This window comes from Panthera onca, chromosome A1, assembly GCF_046562875.1.
Source record: "Panthera onca isolate mPanOnc1 chromosome A1, mPanOnc1 haplotype 2, whole genome shotgun sequence".
NCBI lineage: Eukaryota > Metazoa > Chordata > Mammalia > Carnivora > Felidae > Panthera > Panthera onca.
In genome coordinates, this window is record NC_138339.1 from 172,416,983 (window position 1) to 172,440,110 (window position 23,128).

Here is a 23,128-nt window from a genome sequence, read left to right on the forward strand (position 1 = left end):
ATAAATAAACGTTAAAAAAAAAACAAATGGTAGCTTCCTTCCTTATTGGGTGAGGAAGGGGCTCCACCATTCCCACTGGAGTTTTACTTTCATAATTTATGTTTTGATTCTTTTTGAAGAAAAGAGAAAACAAGGCAACAGTTTATGGGTTTCTAGTATCTGCTAAACACTATGCACAATAGTTCTTCGTATGTGTATACACACATACGTATTTTTTTATATGCAGAACTGTCTTGTAACGTTGGTTTTACCATCTTCGTTTTACCGATGAGGCAAAAGTCTCAGCTATTGAATGGACACTGCAGACTGTAGACTAGATGAGCCAAAGAGCCAATATTTAGTTCAAGTTCTTGGTTCTCCAAAGCTCATCCTCTTCTTGAGCTTTCTTATTCTCCTGCCATCAGCTTTTACCCCATGGGACGTGGGAGCCGGTTAAAGAAACTTAAAGCCTTTTCTCTGACATATATCGAAAAAAGATGTCCAACATTCTGCATCAGCTAAGTTTGGGTTTTACGGTTGAAGCACACTTACTATTCACCCACTAGCTTTTGAAATTCCTTTGAATACAGGTAGCCCTCACTGCAGATGCAAACGGAAACCATGCCAAGTGGTTTGAATAATCAATAGGAAAAATCACGAGTGTTCCTTGGCCTTTAAAATTTTATACTGAGACATTAAAAACTCCCTTATGTCTGTTGTAAAACATTAGAAACACTGAGAATGAAAGTGTTTTCTTTGTAAAAAAAAAATGTATCAAGAGTAGTTTGAAGCGTGCTCACTTTCTTCTCATTGTAGAACTTAGGACACGGAGCAAGCATCTTTTCTATGCCTTGTTGAATTGTTGTGCTCCTTTCTAAACTTGGATCAGCTCTCGACGTTGTGTTCTCTGTGCCTTCAATGTCATGAAACACCTCTGAGAATTCCTTTCATGTGAAGGTTTTCTTTGCCAGCTTTGCTTCCTCTGGGACATCTTTATTTATTTATTTCTTTTATTACAACCACTTTCTTCATTTATGTTGTTGATGAGTTCACTTCCAATAAGTTCCTTCTGCTGCACATCCAGACTCTCTCAAAAGGAGGCAGACTCAACATTCCTGACACTAGCTATTGCTTCTATAGTTCTTTTATGTTTGATTTGCATTTTACTTACATGGTTATCAGTTTTCACTTTTTCTTTACTTTCTTTCTTTCTTTTTTTTTTTTTGGCCATCTTTGTTTCAATTTCCTCTTTATTTCCTAAAAAATGTTTATTTATTTATTTTGAGAGAGAGAGAGAATGAGAGCAGGGGAGGGGCAGAAAGAAAGAGAATCTCAAGCAGGCTCCATGCTGCCAGCACAGAGCCCAGCGCGGGGCGTAATCCTGAAAACCAAGATACCATGACCTGAGCTGAAATCAAGAGTTGGACACTTAACTGACCGAGCCACTCAGTTTCCTCTTTAGATCACCCTCACTGGTAAAGGCAAACATAACGACCCATACAAAACTATAATGGGGACATTTAAACCACTTTTAACCCTAATACATAAGTTAAAAGATAAAAAAAAAAAAAATTAAGAAGAGCTACAACTACAGAAATTTGCCCGTGGATGTATAGCATAAAACATGTTAAGTATGGGGGATAAAGGGAAAGCATAGGGAATATGGCCAACAGTATTGTAACAGTGTTGCATGGTAACGGATGGCGGCTACATTTGTGGTACACACCTGTTGAATCGCTCTGTTGTATGCCTGAGATGAATATGATATTATGTTTCAATTATACTTCAATTAAAAAAATATGTAAGTATGACATCAATAACATAAAGGGTTAAGGGGGGGGTAAACATGGGGAGACTTTGTATGCGATTGAAGTTCAGTTATCAGCTTAAAATAAACAGTTGTAACTATGAGATGTTTAATGAAAGCTTCATGGTAACTACAAAGAAAATACCAACTGTAGATACACAAAAGAAAAAGCGAAAGGAATCAAAGCATATGACTACATTAAAAAAAAATCAACATATCACAAAAGAAGATGTCAGGAAAGGAAAAGAGGGAAGGACGAAAGAACCACACATCAGACAAAAAAATAACAGAAGGGTAATAGTGACTTTTTACCTAACAATAATTTCTTTGAACGTAAATGGATACAGCTCTCCAATTCAAAGATATAAAATAAAATCAGAAAGTGTGATGACTACAGCTTTGCTTTTCTTGTCCAAAATTGCTTTCTCTATCCAGGGTATTTTGTGATTCCACATGAATTTTAGGATTTTTCTCTTTCTTTGAAAAATGTTACAAGAATTTTGATAGGGATTGCATTCATTCTGTAGATTTGGGGGAGGGGGGGTGGCATAGACATTTCAACATTATTCATTTTCCCAACCCATTAGTATGAGATATCTTTCCATTCATTTGTGTCTTCAATTTCTTTAATCAATGTTTTATGGTACTCACTGTATAGATCTTCTACCTCCCTGGTTAAATTTATTCCTAAGCATTTTAGTCTCGTTGATGCTACTGAAAATTATTTCAAATAATATTACAAAGCTACAGAAATAGAAAAGGTATGGTGCTGGCCTAAAAATAGACACAAGAGTAATGGAACGTAATAGAAAACCCAGAAATAAATCCAACTGATCTTCGACAAAGGTGCTAAGAATACACAACGGAGCAGGATAGTGTCTTTAAGAAATGGTGTTGGAAAAGCTGCATATCTAAATGCAAAAGAATGAAATTGGGTCTTTATTCTACACCATGCACAAAACAACTCAAAATGGATTGAAGACTCAAACATAATATCCAAAAATGAACATTTTAGAAGAAAATATAGGGGAAACGCTCTTTAAATATTGGTTATGGCAATGATTTCTTATATATGGTGACAAAAAACACAAGCAACAAACACAAAAATGACAAAAAAAAAATCAAGCGGAAAAGCTTTTTATAGCAATGGAAACAATCAACATAATGAAATGCCAACTTTTGGAATGAGAGAAAATACTCACAAATCCTATAGGTCATGATGGGTTATTATCCAAAACATATAAAGAACTCATACAAGTCAATAGCAAAAAAAAAAAAAAAAAAAAAGGTAACCCAGTTTAAAAATGGGTAATGGATTGAGCAGACATTTTCCCAAAGAAGACAAACAGATGGCCGGTGAAAAGATGCTCATCATCTAGGAAATGCAAATCAAAACTGCAATGAGGTATCACCCCACACCAGTTAGGATGGTTATTATTAAAAAAAAAAAATACAAGTTTTGATAAGGATGTGGAGAAAAGGGAACCCTTATACACTCTTTTTGGGAACGTAAAATGGTTAAGCCTCTATGGAAAACAACAAAATTAAAAACAATAAATTAAAAATGGAACTACCATATGATCTGACAGTCCCGCTCCTGAGTATACACCCCAAAGAATGTAAATCAGGGCCTCTAAGTGATATCTAAATAATATCTTCACTCCCATGCCATGACAGTACTATCCACAATAGCTAAGTTATGGAAACAGCCCGAGGGATCACTGACAAACGAATAAAGAAAATGTGGAATATTAGCCTTAAAAATAAAGGAGATATGGGGCGTCTGGGTGGCTCAGTCGGTTAAGCATGTGACTTCAGTTCAGGTCATGATCTCGCAGTTTGTGAGTTAGAGCCCCGCGTCAGGCTCTGTGCTGACAGCTCAGAGCCTGGGGCCTACTTTGGATTCTGTGTCTCCCTCTCTCTCTGCCCCTCCCCTGTTCACACTCTGTCTCTCAATAATAAATAAACGTTAAAAAAATTTTTTTTAAATAAATAAAGGAAATACAGCCATTTGTGACAACATGAATGAACTTGGAGGACGTTTTGCTAAATGAAATAATCCAATCACAGAAGGACACATACTGTATGATTCCACTCACATAAACTACCTAAACTAACCAAACTCGAAGCACAGACTGGAATGGTGGTTATCAGGTGCCAGGAACAAGGGGCACCTTGCCAGGGGAGAGGGGCAAACGAGGAGTTGTTCAACTGTTCTAAAGTTTCAGTTATGCAAGATGGATAGTTCTAATGATCTGATGTCCAGCCTAGCACCTAAGTCATCACTATGTATTATGCACTTAAAAATTTTGAAGTGTGGCTCTTGTGTTAAGTATTCTTATGAAAAAAAATCCACAGAGACAGAAGGAAACCTCAGAGGTGTTAGATACATCTATTACCTTGGTTGTGGTGATGGTTTCATGGGTATAAACATATGTTGAAACTCGTCAAATTATATACATTAAATATGTGCAATTTATTGTATGTTGATTATACTTTAATAAAGCCATTTTTTTGATTTGTTTTTAACAACAAGCTAAGTGCATAAAAGGAAGAGTGAATTTCCTGGACAACTTCAGAGGCTTGTTCCTGCTTTAGGCACCACGTGAAAGAGTTGTCCTCAGTCTTTGTAACACCAATTTTTAACTCTGCTCTTTGGAGAATTATTTCCATGACCATGTATTTACCCAGCTCTTGGAGTCAATGAAGAAACTGCTTTCACTAATATTTACTTACTGCTGTTAACATATCTAAATGTTGAACGGCAGCTGGCCACCCCAGTTTCCATGGGGAGCTTTTATCTTCTTTTAGAGACGATTTTGTTTGACTATGTATCCCAGACTTTCTTCATGGTAAGTCAAGATATTTGCTCATATAAATATTTCAGGAAGGAATACAAAGAGCCTCGGAAAGAATCCTTGAAGAGGATACAGATTTAAGTCCAGATTCTCTTCCTGTGACACTTAAATTCTTTCTTCTTGTTTTCTAAACACAGTTCCAGAAATACTTCACCAGTGCAATCTCTCCAGATTTGAAGCGTCTCCCAGAGAGGGTCTAAAACAGGTCCAACCAGGGGCTGGCAGAGAGCTGCTCTTAGTCTGTGGTGTGTGTCAGTCACCATGCTCTCATTACAGTGCAGGGCTCTGTTGTGATGGAAGGAAGGACAAAGTATTCAAAATAAATATCTTGGTATTTTAAAGAGCCTTAATTATGAAAAAAGTGACATTTTCACAATTCTTTCAACACTGTGGAAGGAAAAGCCTTTGTGCTCAAATGGCTTATTTCCTTGATTATTTAAAGGTTCTCTGCCCGCGGAGAAGGTCTTCTCCCAGAGGGAGGCAGAACCCTTGGGTCTCAGGGGGAAGGAGGTGAATCTGAATTCCACACAGTGGATTAGTCTCAAGGATGAGCTTTGATGAAAGGAACAATGAGGATCGGATTGCATAGTAGTGATCGTAAACTTCATGCTTCCAAATCCCTCTAAGCTTTGGAGTAGATGAAGTTCAGGGTCTGCTGTCTACAGAACAGACAGTCATGATTCCAGCTGTGTCCACTCCTATACTATCCACTTACTCCTTCAACGAACTGATGTTAGAGTCAAATTTCAAATAAAGGACACATGCCCTCTTTCGGTAGGCCAGAGAAGACATCTTGGTGAGAAGGAGTGAGTTGTGTGCTTTCCCAAATGAAGTTATATTGCAAGCCTGAGTTTGTTGTTTGGAAATATGGTAGTTCAATCATCTTCAGAGAAATTAATTATTCAAGGATGTTCTAAGACAGTAAAGAGAAAGTTTTTAAAGAAAAAGGGGATCGGCAATAAAGCTATTGATGAGCAAATATTGAAACTAGAGATAATTAAAATTAATTCACCAGATATTTATTGAGCAAATACGTTATCCCAGGCAGGTCTGCCATGTGCGATTGTGCAGTATGTAGACTGTGCAAAAGCATCTGGCTACTCACAAAGAAACCGTGTGAATTAGTGGAGACCCTAGAGTGAAAAAGATCTTTCAGCTCTGGGGATAGAATGGTGAGCCCAAAAGACAAAATCCCCCTCCTAATAGAGCTTATATTTCAGTGGAAGACGCAGACACATTGGCAAGCACTTCTATAACGGAGTGTGGGATGTTGCATATGTGGAATGCCATGGGCACAGTCAAGAGGACTCTGATCCAGGTAGAGGCTGGAGAGGGCAGAAAAAATAAACTAACACCAGAGTGTGAGTAGGATCTAGACAGACTGACACACAGAATGTGGGCAAAGGGAGTGTTTCAGACTGAGAGAAGGAAATTGGTAAAAACTCAAAAGTGTTCCTGAGTTTGGGATTTCCAAGACTCTGAGTGAATTCCATTTTAGCTGGAGCATCAGAAGGAAGGCTGGAGAATGAGGCTGGGGGGTGGGGGTGGGGGGTAGGCCAGGCAGGGCTCCCTACTGCAGAGCTCAGCTAACCATAGCAAAGTGGTTGGAGCAGTGAGTAAATGTTTTTGAGCAGGAAGGGAGGGAAGCAGGGGTGACAGGATCTGTCTTTTTTTTTTTTTAATGTTTATTTATTTTTGAGAGAGAGACAGAACACGAGTGGGAAAGGGGCAGAGAGAGAGGGAGATACAGAATCCGAAGCAGGCTCCAGGCTCTGAGCTGTCAGCATACAGCCCAACACAGGCCTCCAACCCACAAACTGCGAGATCGTGACCTGAGCTGAAGTCGGACACTTACCCGACTGAGCCACCAGGCACCCCAGGATCTGCTTTTTGAAAAGACCATAATGAATGCAAGGTCCAGACTGGTTTAAGGGGAGCAAGAGACGAGTCTGCTTTGAACACACCCAGTATTGATTTTACTTTGGAACCATATACATTACTTCAACCACATTTAAATAAATTAAAAAGTAATTACTTAAAATGGAAAGTAAAATTAAATGGATGACCTTAACTACATATCTATTTGGAGACAAAACCATACAGAGAAGAGTTATTCCCAGTGACTTTAAAAAACAATCACTTGATTGACCCTAGTGGGATAGACCTTGAGGAAAAAAGCACTGTAAAAAAAATCCCTTAAGATTTTAGAAAAATCCCTTAAGATTTAGCAATTATTTTGTTGGAAGAAATGTTAATATAAGTTTTCTGATATTTTTCTGTATGTGTCATGAACAATATCAAACAAGTAATTAGGTGAGCTTTTCAGCAGTCTTGAAAGAAGATACAAGTATCAGAGAAAAGAGGTTAAAGGAAAACTCTATAGGCCTGAATTTGAATGGCAAGTATTACTATAAATTTATGCTCTATTTTTTATTTAAGAAAAATTATATTATTATTAGACACAACGAGCAACCCATCTGCCGTGACACCATTAGTGCCCAGAGTGTCATCCATAAAGAGTGAAAGGAATCAGGGATCTTGTGAGAAGTATATTATCCTAGGTCTTGGCCCAGAATATGCACAAAATGAGTCTGGGATATCTCTTTGCACCAAAAGACACGATCTGAATTAGTTCCTGCTGGCCAAACATGAGCAAATACGACCGTTAATAAGTACGATGGATTAAAAGACGTCTTCATATGTTTGGGCTACCATAACAGAAGTACCATAGAGAAGGGGCTTATAAACAATAGAAATTTTTCACAGTTCTGGAGACTCAAAGTCCAAAGTCAACATGCCTGCACGGGCGGGTCTGCTGAGAACCCTCTTCCTTCCAGGTTGCACATCACTGACTCCTCCCTGTGCGTCACACAGAGGAGAACAGAGAGGAAGCAAGCTCTTTCCTGAGTCCTAAAAGGACACTAATGTTCATTCATGAGGGCCCCACCCTCATGACCTTATCTAATGCCAATCACCTCCCAAAGGCCCCACCTCCTAATACCAATGTGCGAGTGGGTAGAATTTCATGTGAATTTGAGGGGAGGACACGTTTATTCTAGAACACACAGCAAATGATATTTAAATGCCTGACCTCATAGATACCACAACAAACCAATAAATAAACAAAACCAAACCCTTACTGGTCAGTATGGGAGGATGAAAATGACTGACCTCGTGACCAAAGGTCCTTGAAGTCTTTAGACATATCTGAACCCTTGGGGCAAGACAGCCAGTACTGGGATCAGGATTAGACCTAAGATTTAAGCAGAGTCACCCATGTTTGTAGGGTTTCTGTTTCACAGTGTTTAACAATCCCATTTATGCTCTGGGTCCGAGAGAAAGCCCATTATTACTTAGAGCAACAGGTCTCACTCACCGAGACAATACTACCTTCCCCATTGTAAATGAAAATGCAGCTCTTTTTGGGATGAAACCAAAATTTTTCTAAGTGATATATGTGATCATCCATCACATAAATGAGATTTCCTAATTGTATAAGCACAAGAATTTTCCAGCATTCTAAAGAAATTGATTCCTCTCAGTTTAAATAAAAAAAAATGTGTCTTTGTTTTAAGATATAAATGGTGGAAGCTACAGAAGAACTATATTCAACACAAAAAAAGAATTTCTTCCATTAACTAATTTCCAGAGACTGTCATTTTCTTAAAGACAAAAAAAAACCCAAAACAACAACAACAAAAAAACGCTAATACAAATTTAGCTGGTTGGGAAAGTCTTGAACTTTGCTAAATATGTCACTGTTATTTCTTTGTTTTCCCCGTAACAACGGCAGCAAAAAATAACTATTATTGGAAAGCTTTGCAAGTTAAAATGAAGCTACCCTGGGGAACCAAATAGAGTTGCTAATCCTGTATACTTAGCTGGTTAGTTGATATTTTAGACTATATTTTTTAATGTACAGTGAAGGGCACCTGGGTGGCTCAGCTGGTTAAGCATCCAACTCCTGATTTTGGTTCAGGTCATGATCTCATGGTTCATGGTATGGAGCCCCCGTAGGGCCCTTCGCTGACAGCACGGAGCCTGTTTGGGATTCTCTCTCTCTTCTTGTCTCTGCTCCTCCCCTGCTTGCATGCCTTCTCTCTCTTTCTTTCTCTCAAAATAAATTAATAAACTTAATAGATAGATAGTTGCACGTCAAGAGACGTCCACTTAGGGAAAGTAAGAAACTGAGGGCTAAGCTAAGAAGGGACCCAGTTTGTATCGAGCACCCCACCACACATCTCCCAGGCCTGGGCCCTCTCCAGTTTGAGAGAGTTACTTGCAATCTAAACAGAAAAAGGACATTAACTTGCATTCCTAGTGTTCTTAATTAGTCTCCCTACGAATCGATAAGAAAAAACAAATAGGAAACTGTGCGAAGGATGCAAAGCTGCTTCTCACAGGACAGGAAGGCCGCTGGTCAATAAGCACATCCCACTCGTAAAGGGAGAAAAGCAGACGAAGCAGCAGTCCATTGCCATTTCCCACCTGCCTGACACGTTGGCCAAAAATTAGAAGTCTGATCAGCCGTGCCCGGGTGAGATGCGGGGCAAAGGGAACCCCACTCACTGCTTGTGGGATTAAACATCAGTCCACACATTCTGAAGGAGAATTTTGTATCGTCTGGAAGTCCTGGATATTTGTTTCTTCTTTATGATGAAATATTTTGAGTATTAAAAAAAAAAGCGGGGGAAAATATGCAAACATCCATGTATCCGCCACCCAGAAGGAAGCATGCACGTGAAAGAAGCTCTAAATGTTTCTCCTTTTCATCCCTTTCTCCTCTTTTCAGATGAAGCCACCGTCTTGAATGTGGTGTTTGCCGTTCTGATGCTTACTTACCCGTGTATGCGTCCACACGCCAAGTCCTCGAACTCTACGCAAATGATCTTATGTTGTATATTTCTTCCCAGAACTTGGTTATTTTTATTTTTGTTCTTGGTTGCACGCACCATTATCTTTTCAGGAGTGACCCATATATCCACTTATCTATACATCCATGATAGATGTAGCTGGAGTTTTTTCCTTTTAACTTTTTGCGGTGTTCCTTTGATAAATACACTGCAACTTATTTTTCAATCCACTACAGATGATCAATTATTTTTTTCCAGGTTTTTTGTGCTTTCTGTCTGGTTTGGGGTTTGCTATTATAAGCAATATTTCAATAGGCTTTCCTGTGTAGATAGCTCCTGTGAAAATGTGCGCGAGTTATCCTGGGTGTGATTCGTACTCTCCTGTGGAGTAGTCTAGTTAAAAACCTCCCCAACTTGTAATGTGCATTGGAATCTTTTTCAAATGCAGATTCTGGTTCAGTGATGTCTGGGGTGGGAAGAGAAACCTCATTCTCAAAAACTCCAAGGTGATGCCAGGGTTGCTGGTCTGTGGACCACTTGGGGCGTTATGAGATATTAGTAGCCTTTTGCTTCTTAGGACACTCCTATGACCCTTACATCAGTGAGCTCATGGTGTCCTTAGGTACGCCTTAAATGCAATTGGCCTGCTTTAACTCTTTAATGCGGAAGGGACCACTTATCTCAGTATACCTTCTCCGATCAATTCAATACACCATAACGGCGTTTTTAAGAGATGTGATAGAGTTTCTTTACGATGTCTTAACGTTGCCATAAGGCTCCCCTTGATTTTCACGTACAGGAGAGGTGACATGCAAGCCTTAGCTGGGCACTGGTGCTGAGCTGTCTCCGAACACAAACAGTGCTGGAGCCTGGGGTTACGAGGATGATTGCCAAGTGAACAACATGTTTTGTCCCTGGTCTTATATTTTATTCTCTTTACTGATTAGTGAAATTGCGCGCGTGTGTGTGTGTGTGTGTGTGTGTGTGTGCATGCATGTGTTTATTTTAATAAAAAAGTAATAAATGCACTTGGAAAAAATTAAACTGTGAAAAAATGAAACTGGATCCACCCCAATTGTGTGGTAAGTTACATGAGATTGTAGCGCTCATCTTGCTTGAGTTCCTTGCTACTTTGAGGGCTATGTGGGTCCCATGTGACATCCTTTAGGGGCCAAGGGGGGCCTCAGCTTCTGCAACAACCATATGAGTTTGAAAGCAGATCCATTCCAGGGCACCTGGGTGGCTCAGTCAGTTAAGCATCCAACTTCGGCTCAGGTCATGATCTTACAGGTCATGAGTTCGAGCCCCACCTCGGGCTGTGTGCTGACAGCTTAGAGCCTGGAGCTGCTTTGGATTCTGTCTTCCTTTCTCTCCGCCCCTCCCCCACTCTCACTCTGTCTCTCTCTCTCAAAAATATATAAATATTAAAAAAAAAAAAAAAGGAAGGCAGATCCATCCTAGTCAAAGCTTCAGGTGAGAGCACAGTCCACCTGCCGCTGTGACTGTGCCCTCAGAGGGAGTCCAGCCAAGCCATTCCCTGACTCGTGACACACAGAAACCAGGAGATAATGAGTGCGTATTGTCCTAACCATTGTAAGAACATGGATACACAGTAATAGAAAATGAATACACTACTTCCATAAATGATAAACATATACAAAATATTTATACATTTCTCTCTCTCTCTCTCTTTTTTTTTTTTTTTTTGCTCCAAATTTGGAAATTATTTAACATGGTCATATACGCATGTACTCTCTTAATTTCTAAGGCTGTCTTGTATTTCAGAGATTGAGGCTCCACATTTTCCTATTTAATGCACTTCTAGGTTGTTTCCCTTGGCTTTCAAAAGATCCCATTCTGTCGTCAGGGAATATATGAAAGTGGCTTCCAATGCCTAGGGACAGTAAACCATTTTTAAACATCTATCTGCTTTAGTTCCTGCTTCCCAGGCCTTTCTGTCTTTCTAGCCTTTCTTCCACTTGAGGTTTGAACTAAGATTAGTAACCATTTGGTTTACTCAGGACTAGGGTTTTTCTGGAATGCAAGATTTTTGGTGCTAACACTGGGGCAGTCCCCTCTCCCCCAAAGGGACAGTCGCCAGTCCTGCAACCCCCTTTAAAAGTTCAAACAAGGGGCGCCTGGGTGGCTCAGTCGGTTAAGCGTTGGACTTCGGCTCAAGTCATGATCTCACGGTCCGTGAGTTCGAGCCCCATGTCAGGCTCTGTGCTGACAGCTCAGAGCCTGGAGCCTGCTTCGGATTCTGTGTCTCCCTCTCTCTCTGACCCTCCCCCGTTCATGCTCTGTCTCTCTCTGTCTCAAAAATAAATAAACATTAAAAAAAATTAAAAAAAAATAAAAGTTCAAACAAAAGGAAAAGGAGGCATTCTAAGGACTGCAGGTGATTTCCTCTACGCTCAGCCAACAGTGAAGGAATAACAGTCCCCACGTCTGGTCTCCACGTTGCAGCCACGCTTGCATACCCAGCTTGGGGTTCCCTGCGAGGCCTCTGCTAAAAGTGAATATGCAAGTGTCTTTACCTAATGCAAGAATGAATAAAAGGCTTTGGATTTTCAGAGCAATCATCTACCTCTTTTTATCGGAGGGATAAACCTCTCAACCTAAAAGAATAGTTATCCACACAGGGCTTGGATTACGCCTCATAAAACAGCAAGCCTTCTATTATCACCTAAATAAAGCTGCCATCAAGCTGGAACAAAGAGACCAGGCAGAGAAAGTCTCTGAAAACAAGAGGCTCGGCATTTTATTTTTTTATTTTTTACTTTTCTCTCAATATATGAAATTTATTGTCAAATTGGTTTCCATACAACACCCAGTGCTCATCCCAAAAGGTGCCCTCCTCAATACCCATCACCCACCCTCCCCTCCCTCCCACCCCCCATCAACCCTCAGTTTGTTCTCAGTTTTTAACAGTCTCTTATGCTTTGGCTCTCTCCCACTCTAACCTCTTTTTTTTTTCCTTCCCCTCCCCCATGGGTTTCTGTTAAGTTTCTCAGGATCCACATAAGAGTGAAAACATATGGTATCTGTCTTTCTCTGTATGGCTTATTTCACTTAGCATAACACTCTCCAGTTCCATCCATGTTGCTACAAAGGGCCATATAGTATCCAAAATCTATAAAGAGCTCACCAAACTCCACACCCAAAAAACAAATAACCCAGTGAAGAAATGGGCAGAAAACATGAATAGACACTTCTCTAAAGAAGACATCCGGATGGCCAATAGGCGCATGAAAAGATGCTCAACGTCTCTCCTCATCAGAGAAATACAAATCCAAACCACACTCAGATATCACCTCACGCCAGTCAGAGTGGCCAAAATGAACAAATCAGGAGACTATAGATGCTGGAGAGGATGTGGAGAAACGGGAACCCTCTTGCACTGTTGGTGGGAATGCAAACTGGCGCAGCCGCTCTAGAAAACAGTGTGGAGGTTCCTCAAAAAATTAAAAATAGACCTACCCTATGACCCAGCAATAGCACTGCTAGGAATTTACCCAAGGGATACAGGAGTACTGATGCATAGGGGCACTTGTACCCCAATGTTTATAGCAGCACTCTCAACAATAGCCAAATTGTGGAAAGAGGTTCGGCATTTTAAAGGCTTCGGAAATGCACAGTAGGGTGGTGATGGCGGGGTCTGGAGTCTGACTGGCTCGAGTCCTGGAGGAGATTACTTCCTGCCTCTGCTTCTCTGTTTTCTCATCTGCAGGGCCTAATACAGGCAGACGTTTTGTAAATCTACATCCCACCCTCTCCTTTTTCCAGAAGAGGACACGGAGGTCGTGCCAGGTGGTCTGAGGTGAACGCTTGTTTCAGAAGGGCGGATAAGCCCATTCGACCTTGATGACACCCGCGTCCAAGTGCACTTGGGAAGAGGCACTGAGAGGAGGCTCCAGAGCCTGGGGCCCCGCTTCCTGCCCTCAGAAAGGTGACGCCCCAGGTTTACGGCCCACATGTGAACTATATCCAGAGACAGACATTGCAAATCTGCTCAGTAGCACATTTGAGAGTCTCCACGAGGACAGATGGTTAGGGGATGTTTCCTTGCGCCCAATGGCAGGATTTCTGGCTTTGTGTTTATGATTTCATGCTTCCTTGTCAGCGTTCAAAGCTATGGTTCTAAGGAATGTAAAAAAACAAAACCAAAAAACCTACACTTTCATATACTGGAAGCCCATAAATTAAGCACCTTTTAGCCTTTTCTTTCTTGGACTCAAAAAACCCAATCCACATACCATTTCCTGGGGAACCGCAGATGCATTTGTGTGGCAGCTCAGAGCCTTCCATCCACAGCTGTCATTCTGCAGTCACGGTGCTCGGAGACCCTGGGACAAAGCTGTTACCTGCGCTTGCCAGCTCAGTAGTCAGGCTAAGTGGAATAAAAAGGGGCCCCAGGCAATGAGCACCCTCCTTTCACTCATGATGCTTCTAAATAGAGGCACAGGTGCCTGTGTGTTTGCTATTTTTATTTGCAAGTGTCCCATCTGTGGAAGGGCCTTTAAAACAACAACAACAAATGGGCTTTCGTTGGGGAAGGAAAACAAAATTGTCCGCTGAGAGTAATGAAAGTTTACTGCTGACGACAGAAGCCATTAAAGATTTTTCAATGTTTATTTATTTCTTTATTTGAGAGAGACAGAGAGTGCATGAGTCGGGGAGGGGCAGAGAGGGAGGGAGGGGGGGAGACAGAATCCTAAGCAGGTTCCATGCTTAGCACAGAGCCTGACTCAGGGCTCAATCCCACCACCAACTGTGAGATCATGACCTGAGTCCAGCTCCAGAGTCAGATGTTTAACCAACTGAACCACCAGGTGCCCCTGTTAAAGACTTTTAGAATAGACAGGAATCTGGGGTCTCCCATGTGTCACACCACAAGGTGTGTTATCAAAAAGAGAGATGTGGTTAAATGACTGTTCCTGGGCCACGGGGACAGGAAAGGAGCCAGAATACCTTCGAGGAACAGCCGACAGACTTCCCTTTGTCTGGGGGCTCAGAGGGCAGAAGAAACAAAGGGGGGTGGTAGCCCATGCGGATTCCTTTTGTACATTTTATCTTCTTACCTCCCTTTTTTCCCCACTCCCACACCCTGGCCCTGAGAACTTTTAGTGACGGGCCTTCTGAGCCCGCAAACCTATCATGTATAGGGTTTATATAGCCACCTTACGAGGAAGCTAGGATTGTATCCCTGAAAATGTCATTCAAGGTTTTTGCAGGAATCATTTCGGTCTCCTTGGTTACTCGAAGCCATCCAGGTGACGTGTGTGTCTTTCACAAGCACATGCTACGAGGAAGCAGTTGAGAACCCAAGTGTCACAAGCACCAGGGTGTGCACTGCCCACGTTCAGCAGCAATGGCAGTAGAAGAGGCAAACTGATATAGAGTTGACAAGTAACTCAATAATGATGCATATTTCCACTCTGGAATTTTTCACTGTCCTCAGTCATTCGTTCATTTACCAGATATTTATTTGGCCCTAGCCATCATGCCCCTCATGTTCCCACTTTCTCTGCAAACGCCTTTAATTCCCTTGCTCTCTACCTGCCTGGTCGATACCAATACTAGAGAAACCAAATATCCACTTATTCTATTCCTGCAGCGGAGTAGCCAAACATTGGCTTAGCAAAGCACACAGTTTCATGTGTTTGTCTCACTTTGAGTCATGTTCATACATTTCAAACGGGCACACAATGCTGCTTGCTAATCTTATTATAGATCCCTAGTGGTCTCTTTCCCATTCCCTAAAGTGACTTTTTAACACATTGCCCTCTCTCCTCAAACATCTTGCTTCCCCTCCTCCCCCTTCACTCTCAACAAATGACCTTGCTCTAAAGTTCTAAGAGAAATTAGAAACAATGAAATAGGAATTTCTTGTGCTTCCCTCCACTAGATTCACCATGAGCCTAAGGTTTGCACCTGCGCTCCAAGGGTCGTGAATAAAGTATCTCTTCAGATGTCAACACATGTCTACCTATCATCTTCTCTCCCCTTTTCAAGAACATCACTTGTGTAAGTATCCCTTCTTTCTCTGGGATCATTAGTTTCCTCTTTGTACCAGATCATTCTAATGTGAAACAAAAGTGTCTCCAATCCTTAATAAAAGATAAGATAGAACCACAGAATCCTCTCTCGACAATCTACCAATCTATTAGTGTTCCTTACCTCCCCAAGCAAACATTCTTGCAAGGGCTGGCCAGAGTTCCTCTCTTTACTACACATTGGGACTCCGCTAACACTGCTAATTAAAATTACTGAGGATCCTGACTTTGCCACATTCTTTTTCTATTTTTGCCTTACCTGATTTCTACGGAATAGTTGATGTGATCAGACATTCTATCCTTCTTCAAACACTTTTTCCCCTTGGCCTCTGTGATAGCACACTCTCCTGATTTTTCTTTTATTTAGTTGTGGCCATTTATTCAGAGTCACTCATTCTTAGTCTCCTTTGTTGATGGATGCTCTTCTGCTTGGCCTTAAATATTGGAATATTCCAAGGGATATGTCTGGTACTCCTCCTCCCAAATGATACTCTCCTTAGGTTGTTTCAAGTGTCTCATTTCAATGTCATTTATAGGATAAAAAGTCTCATCTTTGTGCATATACAGATCTTTTACACGCCAGACTCTTGCACCTAATTGATTACGAGATGCCTTTACTTAGTAACGTATCTCCCAGTCTTTCCTATATCAGTGACACTTGCAACTGAAAGTCAAAAAACAGGATGAAGTCTCTTTTTCCCTTACCCATCATATTGAATTCATTAGAAGGCTCTGAAAATTCTTCCTCCAGAACACATCCTGAATCTCTCCATTTCTAATGCTACAACCTGAAAGAAAGCCAACATCATTACTTCTCTAGATTATTCCATTAAGCCCTCAATGATCTCTCTTCTTCCAGGTAGGTATTATCTTTCTTTAACATATGAGGACACTAAAGCTCCACAAGGTCAAATGACTTTATACATTCATTCAGAAATATTTCTGAGCACCTGTTTTGTGCTGCCAGATGCTTGTCTAAGTTGCAGGATATAATGGCAGTGCCAGTGCTATCTGACGCTAAAGCGCTGTTCTCAGTCTCACATACCATATTGGTATCAGACCAGGAATGTGCCAGAACATTCCTTCTAGTACAAGAAACAAATACATAGAAAATACACTGGCATGTAAGAACATCACATGCTTTATAATAGCAGAAATATACTAACTCAACCTGAGGGCTTTGGGAAGTTTACCTAAGGGAGCCAAACTGATCTATTTCTATTGGAAATTTCTCCCAAGGATCCTGACATCTTTTCCTTTACCAAAGTGGCTTTCTCTACCTGGCCTACCTTGTAGATCACATGCCTGGCTAATGACTACTTAACTCTGCAAAAGCATTGCCTTATCTAGAAATGGTCTACCCTTGGCCTATCCATGTCAACAAAAGTTCTCTTCCTCTGTGTTCCTTAGTTGATGCTTATTATATTGTATTGCAATTTGGGGTTTATACCTACAAATGACTTTGTGAAATCCTTTAAAAAATATTAGGTACAATTGATAAATATAGATGGAGATACTTGAAAAATGCATAGGGAACATCTAACTATCTAACTTTCCTTTGCAAAACCTGACACTCATCACCGTGTTCTCTCTTACTAGCCTACATGTCTTGAAAACTAAAGAAGCTTAAAATGTGTATTCAGTACAGGGTTGAATGAAATGTCATCCATATCAGGCACTACACAAGCCTGGAAAACAAATACAAGCCCTTCTCTTTGATCTTTCCAATGAATCACAAGACTCATTTGCCTTTCTTAGCAGAATGGTGCTACAGTGGTGGTGGTGACACTTCCGAGGGCAAAACAGAAATCTGAACCAACTTGGCCCCGCACTCCAGGAAGTGGAGACTCTGTAAGGATGTTGCTGAAGATTGAACCATCCCAGCCATCAAAGAAAGTGGGAGCTAGGTACTTTGTTTGCACGTGTATGTATTTTTTTATTCCGAACGACTCGGGTTTTAGTTTTAATGGTTGCTGCGTCTCCTCATTCAAGGCTTTTCATCTGGAATTCATTTCTATTCAAACAAAGTTGGGTTTATGGATGCTTGGCACAGCAAGCAAGACCACACATCATGGGGAAACGCCCCGTATTTCAGTAGGAGAGTGTCTGAACGGATAATTAGTAGAGGATGTGGGCTCTACCGAACATCAGGATGTTTTGGCACATTCCTGATCTGATACCAATATGGTATGTGAGGGGGTTTGGGGGGAAATTTAAGGAAGCAGGAATGCTCTTTGCATAGGTCACTGTCAGAAGGCAGGGGTAATTCTATAATCGAGCATGTCTTTTAAAACTTATTTATTTATTTATTTATTTATTTATTTATTTATTTTTGAGAGAGAGAAAGTGAGAACGATTAGGGGAGGGGCAGAGAGAGAGGGAGAGAGAATCCAAACAGGCTCCAGGCTGTCAGGGCAGAACCCTATGTGGGGCTCAAACTCGTGAACCATGAGACCATGACCTGAGCCAAAATCAAGAGTTAGATGCTTAACAGTATGAGCCACCCAGGCACCCATATATAATTGGGTATCTTAATACATTTTATATCTAGAACCAAAAAAAAAAACCAAACAAAAAAAACCAAAAAAAACACAAACAAACCAAAGAGTGAGGTTAAAGCATTAATTGGTAAAGGTGAGGTAGTCACTCAAGTTTGCCAGGAGAAGGGGACTGAGATATTATGAATTATAAGAAATGTACATATCTGATCTTCACCCACATTTTTTGGGTGGCTCACATTTGGGGCCATTGCCTGAGTAATACCCATAGGGTATGCAGGGCAAAACCAGATGTATGTCTTTGTTCAAGTTTCTAGAACTGCTAAGTCAGCCCTTGCTAGCAAACCACCAAATCATCACCTGGCTGGACAGCAGGAACCAGCTGGCTTTTGGAGGGGTAATGTGGTACCAATGCCATCTCTGGGGTCCACCCCAGACTCTGAAGCTGGAATGCTTGGGTTTGAAGGCTCACGTTCCCACCCATTTCCTAGCTTTGCACATCTATGCTCTGTTTCCTCCACTAAAATAGTATATACCTTGTAGGATTATTGTAAAGATTGAATACTTCCATGCACGTGAAATTTCTAGACCACTGAATGGCATATTGCCATCTGTGTTACTTCTCAACCCCACCACGCACACACATTCCTGGAATCCTTGGACCCCATACCTGAACTCAGTGGTTAGACAAACCCAGTTAGAGCTCCCAGGGCTGCATGGTTAGACAAACCGGATTAGCGCTTTCCAGTGAGAGGTAGGGGTCATGGTGAGTAGGCAGGCCTGTCACGTGATATTTGTGGAGTTGCAGAGATCACAGTCTGAATCTGGCATGAGGAATCTGAATTGATTCTGCCAGTCCCCTGGGTCCTACACAGGGTGCCTGTAAGGCAGGGGTCATGGACCATGTGCAGATAAACACACTCTTGAGTGCAGTGGGCCGGAAGTGCCATTTTTCCAGGCCTCTTTCTTTCCAATGTGCATTTTCACACACAATAGATCCCAATAAAGCCTGTAAAACTGCCACAATTTCCCCATTTTAGGAAAGGCCAGCCTCCCACTATAGGGAGGGGCTGTGTGCAGCAAGCATTAGTGCTGTAAATCACAAGGATGGGCTCTGCACACAGCGACTCCTTGCTTATAAGCCTTTTAATGTCTTCTTCCGTCACTGTGGCGTATGTTATTTACTCTCTGCCGGAGCTTTGGCTTCTGCCCTTCTGCTGACCATAAAAGTAATAGCCTATGTTTGTGCACAATGACAAATCAGAGAAAGCAAATATTATACCTGTGGAGTACAAATCCACCTGAACTCCTTTTGATCCCTATCACAAGGTTAGGTTATTTGGATGTGTCAGAGTAAGAGGATTTGGCTCTGTTTCCTTATGAGGGTAGATCTTACGAGCAAGCAGAGCAAATAGGCAAATACAGTTTGATTTGAGGGGTACAGACAAGAGCCTCTGTCCAGCTCCCCATTCTCCACAAAATGTGCAAGTATACTTTTAATCTATGTGCAATTGACTGCTTTACTCAAGAGTGTACAGTCTGAGGGCGGTCAGCTGGTCTTTCCTATTGATCTATTGCCAGATTTCAGACCTAGGGGCATTTGCATTTCAAGGAATGCCAAGAGTTTAAGTTGAAGGAATACATCTCCAGTTGTGTAATTCAACCAACAGTTAGTCTGTGGTGGAGGTATTTGCTGGAGCCTGGCAGGTTGAGGTCCAAGGTTTTGGGCTACAATTTGCTATGCATGTGAACGTGGGTTCGTGCCCACTCAGATTCTAAAAGATATAGACAATTGATTTTAGACCATTGAGGGACCATTAGTCCCATTGTGGTCACTATATTCTGTTTTGGTTCAGTTGTATGCTTATTATTCTACATCATAAACAAAAAGCTCCCAGTATGGCTCATGATGAAAATAATTTAATTGTCAGCTTGATGGAAACTCAGAAATTCCAACATCCCACCTCCTAAGAACCTATGCTAATTTCTAGGAGAAAATTCCCAATCGGGTAGACTATGAGCGTGGAGAAGGCTTTCCTGGGGCTGTGTTCTAAGGGAGGCCCATGTTCTGACCCTGGGGAAAGAAACTATAGACCCAGGTCAACTAGTAACCACAGCTGAACAACCATAGAAACAGAGGAATGGAACAAGACATGCCCTGGAAGGATTGAGTTGAGAAGACATGACTCTGGGCAGGAGATTCAACCTTGTCATGAAGTCTGAAACATCCATTAAAGTACTCTACCTACAGTAACGAGGACTTATGAATGTGCAAGTATAGTTTTAATCTATGTGCAATTGACTGCTTTACTCAAGAGTGTACAGTCTGAGGGAGGTCAGCTGGCATTATATTGGAAAATAACACATTTCAGGGGCAACTACAACATGTATTTCTGATAGCTAAATTTTAATCAACCCACAGTATTCATTTGTATACCAAATGTCAGAAAGGGGTCTTATTGGTGAAAAAATATTGATCTATTGACTAGTATGAGGACTTAGAAATGGGATCTGATTGGTAAAATTCAAGGTTTCCAAGACATGTAGGTGAGCTAAGATATTTTGGAGACACCCCTGCGTTCCCTGCATCCCCCACATCTCACATGGCAAGGGTATAAAACCCAGCGAGGTCGGTAATCTGCTTATGCATGCATAACCCCTGAGATCCCCAAATGGTCCTTCATCCAGCCATCAGGAGGATTTCTGAACATCTGACTAACTTTATATCCCAGAGTACTATGTCTGCAATGTTATGTTTGGCTCAAGAGAATATTTCATGCAAAGTAAGGGCAGAACATTTAGAAGAACCAAGAACCGGACCCTCATTGAACTTACTGAATGCTAATTATTCTTTCCCGCTTGCTTAATGTTGATTTAATAAATGTCTGACATGTGGATTGGCATTTTGACCTGCTCTCTTTAGAGTATGGTAGTGAGGTTATGGATAAAAAGCCATTCTCATCTAACTTAGTCATTTTGGGGTAGCTTCTAGTCTCTACCACAAAAACTAAAACAAAAAAACACAAAGAGTTGGACATTACTATTTTTTCACCTGTTCAAGATGTAGTCTGAAACCTAAGGATCTGTGGGAACATTTCTCTAGGGACATGGGGAAAGGGAAGGGATAACCGGATGGGGTCAGAAAAATCTTCAAGTCTTTAGAGGGCATTGAACAGAAACACAGCACTGAAGGGAGTCAGAGGAACAGGTTTTCCCTTGGTTCTGCCACTAAACAGTTCTTTGTGGTTGGCTTATCCTCTTGGACTCCATTACTCTCAGCTGTGTAAAATAAGGAAGATGAATAGAAAAAGCTCAAAGGTTCCCTCTGGTTCTCAAGTTCTAGGTGTTCCAAGGGGTACAAGCAAACGGATCTCTCCACCTTCTGGGTAAGTCACCAGGAAGGTAATTCTATCCCAACAGATGAGCCCCCTGCCTGACGTTCAGGTAATAACTGGAACCGCACTTTGGTGAACACTCCTCCTTTTCAATAAAGTATTATTAGAGGACAGTGGGAAACTACAAACATTTACAATTCATTGAAAATGAATTTCATTGATAGCTTTCTGATAGCAGTTAACACTTCATGAACTAGAATGTCGATCATTCTTCCATGACTGGAAGGGGAGGTAAGAAGGAAAAGAAGCAAGGGGTCATTTTCATCAGTGGTACAGAACTGAGGACAGGAATGGGGGAGGAGGTATGTTGAGGGGTGTTCAGGACACGTGTAAGCACAAGTGGTGGTTAGTCAAAACCTGGACATCCAAGATTCCTAGGTTGCCTGGGGAGTGAGAAAGGGACATCGGGAAAGGAGGGACAAAAAAGGCACAGGTGATTACTAAGCAGATTTGCCTAGGGGTTACCTCTCCCCCAACAGGCCCTGTGCCATTACAGAAGCCACTGATGAACTCTGAATTTAGATTTGAGAGCAGAGAACACTATCCAGAAGGGTAGAAGGCACTGCCGTCTTGGGATTCCCCAACCTTCCAGCTCTCTGCCACCTTTCCTCCAGAAGCTAATGCTTTCTCCTTCTCTTTGCTTTGTGAGCTGACTCAATGGGAAGGCCCAGGTCAACAGGGCCCACCCAGTTAACAGGTGTGTGTGTGCAGAGCCATTTTTGGTTGAAATCTGCTTCCCCTGTCGGCAGTTCAGAAGGAGACTCCTGGTCTCATCTGGGCCCCCAACAGAAGCTGACATGGCATCAGCCTTCCGGTGCTCGAGGTAAGATGGCAACATTCTAAACACACTTCACAAATCTTGCTCGGGGAGCATGGGCACAAGCTGCCTCAGGAGCCTACCGTTGGAGAACCTATCAGTCCCAGAGAGGGCAGCAGCCATCCTGCTTTCTTAGTGATCATCCAGCCCTATCTCTTCTGCCAAGAATATCTTCCAGAAGCTTTCTAAGATGGGGGGAGTGAGAGGGAAATTAGAACTTTTGCATATCTGAGCTCACTTTCATAGTCCCTACTCACACTTTATTGATCACTTGGTGGGTATAGATTTCTGGATTGAAAATGACTTCTCATTTTAACTTTGAAGGTGATGCTCCATGATCTGCTAAGCTTGTAATGGTAGCCTTGAGAAGTCTAAAGACATTCTGGCTCCTTACCCTTTGCTTTTTGTCCCTGGAGCATTTAGGGATATTTCATCACACTGCAGTATTTTGGCATTTGGCAAAGATATAACTTGGTATTGCTGTCCTTGCTTTAATTATGCTGGGGACTCATTTACCTCATTTCTCAGAAATCTTATCATATTTCATTGATAATGTCTCTATTTTCTCTGCTATTCCTTTCTCGAATGCAATTTTAGCTGGATGTTGTACGCCCTAACTTGATGACCTAAATCGCTTATATTTTCTCTTCCATTTTTCCAGCTTGGTTTTGCTGTTATTCTGTTTGATGTTTTGTAAAGTGTATGTTTTCAATAACTTTGATTAAGTTATATTTTCATTCCCCACAAAGTGCTCAGTTTAGAGTTTATCCCTTACTTTCCTATTTCAGTCTAGGCACGTTTTCTTTTTAGTAGTGTCCTTTCAGTCAAAAGATTCTCCAAAAGGATAAAGACACACACCAAACAG

At 41.4% G+C, this 23,128-nt stretch overlaps 1 long non-coding RNA gene across 1 annotated transcript in view; it reads right to left on the reverse strand.

The window, feature by feature from the left end:
* LOC132681908 (uncharacterized) overlaps window positions 1-23,128 on the reverse strand; it is a 29,066-nt gene that overhangs the window by 4,198 nt on the left and 1,740 nt on the right. Inside the window, exon 2 of the long non-coding RNA XR_009611313.3 lies at window positions 16,259-16,341. This is a non-coding gene — a long non-coding RNA (uncharacterized LOC132681908). The remainder of the gene's footprint in view (window positions 1-16,258; window positions 16,342-23,128) is intronic.